The sequence below is a fragment of the Spermophilus citellus genome (assembly GCF_964194105.1).
Source record: "Spermophilus citellus genome assembly, chromosome: 9".
NCBI classification, from domain to species: Eukaryota; Metazoa; Chordata; class Mammalia; order Rodentia; family Sciuridae; genus Spermophilus; species Spermophilus citellus.
This window is the reverse complement of record NC_138191.1, coordinates 88,464,795-88,470,794: the sequence shown is the minus strand read 5'-3', so window position 1 is coordinate 88,470,794 and position 6,000 is coordinate 88,464,795.

Here is a 6,000-nt window from a genome sequence, read left to right as displayed (position 1 = left end):
CTTTGAAAAAGTATCTGGCAGTTCCTCAAAAGATGAAGCAGAATTATCAAATGACTGAGTAATTCCTCTCCTAGGTAGTCATCCAAGAGAAATGTGGACACAATGTCTATACAAAAACTTGTACACGCATGTTTTTAATAGTCAATTAATAAAAACACCCCAGATGTTGGCAAATGAATAAGTAGAATGTGGTATGTCCAACAATTGCATATTATTCAGCAATAAAAAGAAAGTACTGAAATATTGCAATATGGAATGACCCCAAAAACATTATGCTAAGTAAAATACGCCAGTCACATGTTTTTGTGTAGAAAGCATATAATTTTGTTTATATGAAATGTCCAAAATAAACAAATCCATAGAGACAGAAAATAGAGCTGGGAGAAGGTAGGAATGGGAAATGACTGTTAATGGGCATAAGGATTCTTTCTGGAGTGATGAAAATATTCTAAAATTAATTGTTCTGGTCATACAACTCTCAATATACTAAAAACTATGAATTGTGTACTTAAAGTATATGAGTTGCATGTTGTATGAAATATATATCAATAAAACTGTTATTAAAAAAAGAATAAAATAGACTTTAGAGGCATATTAGAAACGGTTCTCCAGAGAAAATTGTGTGTGCATGTGTGTGTGTAGACATTCACAAAGGGAGATATTTATTATAAGTAACTGGCTTATGGAATTATGGAGGCCAAGTCCCAAACCCCTGCAGTCTGCAAGTTAGAGACCCAGGAAAACTGCTGATATAGTTTTAGTACAAATCTGAAGGCCTGAGAAGCGGGAGAGCTATTTGTATAGTTTCAGTCCAAAGGCTAGCAGACTTATGTTAGCCAGTCACAGTTTTACAAGTCTACAATCTCAGCTATTTAGGAGGCTGAAGCAGGAGGATGGTGAGTTCAGGCCAGCCTAGGCAACAGAGAAAGAGCTCATCTTATGAGACAGAGTGCCGCAGTCTGGCTGGGCACAATTCACAAGCCACTTATTAAGCGTGAACGAACTTTATTTTTAGAACACACTCAACACCACAGGAGCTCTTTAGGAATTGCCTCAGAGCCCAACTGCCACCTCAGGCACTCCCTGTGAGCACCTCCCCCAATCTCTTCTCGCTCTTGAGGCCGATTGGCTGGGTCGCATGGGTGGAGCCAAAAGTTCCCCAATGAGCAGCTCCATGTTCTGAAAGGGCAGGGAAACAGCCCATTGAACAACACGGCAGAGGAGCCAATCAGCTGGTTGCTGGGGCCTCAGTGAGCCAATCAGCTGGAAGTTTGCTGGGGCCCAGTCGGCTGTGGAGAGAGAGAGAGAGAGAGAGAGAGAGAGAGAGAGAGAGGGGGGGGGAGAGGGAGAAATTGATTAAAAAAAAAAAAAAAAAACCCAAGGGGCTGAAGTTGTAGCTCAGTGGTAGAGCTTTTGCCTAGCATATGTGAGACACTGGGTTCAATCCTCAGCACCACATAAAAATAAATAAATAAAATAAAGGTACTGTATCCATCTACAACTAAAAACATTTTTTTAATTTAAAAAAAAGGGCTAAGGTTGTGGCTCAGTGGTAGAATGCTCACCTAGCATGTGCAGAGGTCCTGGGTTCAATCCTCAGCACCACATAAAAATAAATAAATAAATAAAATAAAGGTCTTGACAACTACAAAAAAAAAGAAGAAAAAGAAACCAAGAGAAAGAGACATGATGGATGATAGTTATGCAAAGAAAGGAGACAGAATCCTTTATTCTTTGCAGATGCAGACTTAAGTATTTATGGATGAAATTATATAAAATCTGGTGTTAAGTTTAATAATAATCCAACATGGACTTGGACCTAAGTTGGTAATTGTTGCAGCTGCATAATGAGAACATGAGGATTCATTAAATCATTCTAAGTTGAAAAAAAAAAGGCCCCAAAGTGAGATTGATTTCAGAAAGAACAAGACAAAGAGACAAAGAAAGAAAGAGTGTTGAAAGCTCAGATAATGAACAAATTGTGTAGCCAGACTTAAAAGATCTAAGCAGCAAAGGGTTAAGGAAACAAAACAAGTAGAGAAATTATTGGGTCTAGGACCAGTTTGAAACCAATGCCAATGGCACCCTACTGTCCTGATTTTGTTCCATTTCACAGGGTTAAGAACCACAGACCTTCAGGGCATTATTGATTACACTACTGATTGGGGTACAGCTGAGCCCAGAATTCTGTAGGAACAGTAGGGCAGATCTGAAATAAGCAGATCTGACTCGAAGAAAGGAAAAAAGCACAGAGTTCAAGAGAGTTAGAAAGGCTCTATCAGGTAGAGATGCTCTATGTGTTTATAGATTGTAGACAAGGACTTAAAGGCGAGAGTAAATTGTGAAAATATAAGACACTCTTGATAATCTTGAAGAGACAGAGGTAGTTTTAACCCACTAACTTGGGAGGGAGGAAGAAGATGGAAAACCACATAGTATTATAGAGGTGGGAATAAGACAAGTAAAGGGTGAAAGGCCAAGGTTCGTCGTCGGAGATTAAAATGCACACACACAGATAGCAGTGACAAAAACGAAGCACTTTACTGAAAGCTGGTTCTAGCTTATATAGAAAGTGAGAGTCAGTTATCTTAAACCAGGAAGCTCCCAGGGCCAATCATATTAAAGGTCAGGTCATCACCTACGGTCCACACACGTCTGCCTTGCATAAGATTCATGGGGGGCACGAACTGTCCACGTGTACGGAAGATGGGAGGGCCAATTAGAAGGTTTTCAAAACAACTTGTTATCCGCCCACTGGCAACTTGCCCGACGCCATGTTGCATTAGGGGCTCCTTATCTGAAAGGCCCGGGAGATCTAGCTGCCCAATGGCAATTTGCCCACCGCCATGTTTGAAAGGCCCTGGGAGTTCTCAGGGAGACTCCCAACAAAGGGAGCTATATTTGCATAACATTTCATTGTCTCATTAAGTATATGTAAGGCAACTTTGTAGGGCTTCTATCATTACATGACCAAAGGTGACAATCCCTTTGTTATGTAATATAACATCGCTTCATATCTATAAGTCCTGCCCAAATGAAAGGAGAGAGCTTAAAGAGAACATGTACACCAGGGACAGGAAACTTGGAAACCATTGTGGAATTCTGCCTGTCCTAGACAGGAATCGATCTGAATCTTGAATAATTGCTATAATTTATTTAGTCTGTGAACTAAGAGTTGAGGCCTGGTAAGGGGATCTAGGGACCATATTGAAAACTTACCATGAAACTTGGACACTTGAATGAGGAAGGTACCAACAGTTAAAATTCCTCTTGATAAAATTGGATTCAGGGAATGGTGTTTTAGTTCTGGTTCAGTCACAGTCTCTCTATGTGACTGAGCAAATCTCAAACTTTCTGGGCCTCACTTTCCTCAGCTATAAAATAAAGGTGATGCCAACAGATGTTTGCTAAAGGTAAATAAAAATTCTGTTATAAGCATCAAAGCATTGAGACAAATATGAAAAATAATTGTAGAATTTCCCCTGCAAATACTTCTTAAAAAATGCATAACTTGGGACTGGGATTGTGGCTCAGTGGTAGAGCGCTTGCCTGGCACTGGCGGGACCCGGGTTCGATCCTCAGCACCACATAAAAATAAAGGCATTGTGTTGTGTCCATCTACACCTAAGAAATAAATATATTTTTTTAAATGCATAACTTGTCCATTCAGGGATTACTATAGCCTTGCTTATAGGTAGAGAAAAGGTAAACGATGACCCCTCAAGAATGCTGCCAGACACATAATTATGGATCTAAACTGGATTATTGTCTTATACATTAGCTTTGATATTTGCTATTTTAATATGTTTGCAGTTTGTTTTAGTTTACTCATTTTTATTATTTTTTATTTTTTTAGTTGTAGTTGGACACACTATCTTTATTTTTTATTTGTTTATTTTTATGTGGTACTAAGGATTGAACCCAGTGCCTCACATGTGCTAGGCGAGCACTCTACCGCTGAGCCACAACCCTAGCACCTCACTGCTTTCTTTAGTGATTTAGCTCTATAATATCACAAGACTTTTATAAACAGTGGGATATTCTATCAAATCAATACTAAATCAGATTATGACTCTGCTTTAGTCCCTATTTCTGGATTTAATAAGTTGTCTAATATCATTTAGATTCACCTTCTTCTTTACTTTTCAAATAGAGATTATGCTAGATATTTGTGAAAGATTTTGCAAAAATAGCTTTAAAAGCTATAAGTAGAAAGAACTTAAATGTTGCTATAAAAGTTCATTTCTATTTGACATGTGTTTTCAAAGGACAGTTTTATGTACAGAATTACTAGCCAGCCCTTTAAGTTTGTTGGCTCTGTAAGTTTGCATACTTTTAGCCTCCTGTAGTATATAAGCTTATGAATCATAGATCTGGAAGGAACCCGAGAGCTTATCTGGATTAATTCAAGTGAAATGAAGTGATTTCACCTAAAACCATCCAAAAAGTCATAGAATCAGGTACAAAACTTAAGCCTGTATGCTCCACTTAAATGCTATTTTTCTTGACTCCATGGAATCCATTTAGTCATTGACTTACTCACTAAATAAATATTTTTACAGGGCTACTCTGTGCCAAGGTTTTTGCTAGGGTCTGGGGATATATATACCTATGAATGAGAGAATAGTTCTTGCTATCTAGGAAGTAATGAGTGATGGGGTAGGTTAGGAGGGAAGTAAACAGGCAATTCTTTGATAAATGCATGCAGAGAACACTTTGAGGATACAAAAGGATACTAAAGCTGATCCTGCAGAGGTCAAGAAAGACTTCCAAAAGGAGGTGACCTGAATCCTAAAGGAAAGTAGAAACTATCCAGGCAGGGAAACTAGCCAGGGAAGGGAATGGGGATTCTGGGCAGAGCAAAAAGCATGTACAGATGCACTGAGATTTGAGGGCTTGATTTATTCTGTGAAACTACAAATGGTTCTGTGTGGTAGGAACTTAGAGTATAAAGTAGGGGTGATTAGAAGTGGGACTGAAAAGATAAAACAGAGGCTATTTTATGAAGGGTTTGGTTTGCCAGGCTAAGGAATATAAAGTACACACTCAAGGAAATGGTATGGGAAGTGGGGGATGGCAGGGCACGATACAATCAAATTTGAATTTGGCAATGATTATCCTGACTTTAATGAAGGAAACAAATTGTGCAGATTGAAGAGGAATTCAAATTGGGGCAAGAAGTCGCATCAGAAGGCTGCTGCATTCATCCAAGTATATTAGTCTACAGCACTGGTTACTGTAATCGAAACCCCAAATAACAGTGGTTGGCACAAAAATAAAGTTCTTTCCTCACCTAATGTCAGGGGCCACCGTGAACAGGAGCTTTGCACACACCTTTAAGTCCTGAGTAAAGAGGTACTGGACTGGTATTGCACCCATTGCAATGCAAGTGGACTTTACCTCTGCTCGGATAGGAAAGGTGCAGAAGGAGTGGGTGTCACCGGTCGAGGTTGAATTACACTCATTTGTTTGTTTAACCCTACCCTTTGTCCTTTTTTGTGTAGAATGTTCCATTAAGCTCCCCCATTAATCAAACCCTGGTTCAAGGCATGCTCCCTCTCTTTCTTGCCTGCCTTGCTTCCTTTGTGGGAGCTGGGTCAGAGGGTCCTGCACAGAACCCAAAGAAAAGGGTATTTCTCTGTCTGCATGTCATTAATTCATGCCAGCCCAGTTCTCCTGGAGTGACCCTGACTGGTTTAGTTGTGTGACAGACAACCTAACAATCTAGGGCTAGTTAAGATCATGGACCCTGAGACATTGCCCTTATATGCGTGTTCCAACATGGTTCACCACCACTACAAATGCATTACATCATAAGAGAAAGAAAAATGACACAGGGATGCACAGCTATAATTATCTCAGCAGCTTGGGAGGCTGAAGCAGGAGGATCACAAGTTCAAAGTCAGCCTCAGCAAACTTAGCAAGGCCCTAAGCAACTTATCAAAACCCTGTCTCAAAATAAAAAATAAAGGGGCTGGGGATGTGGCTCAAGCGGTAGCG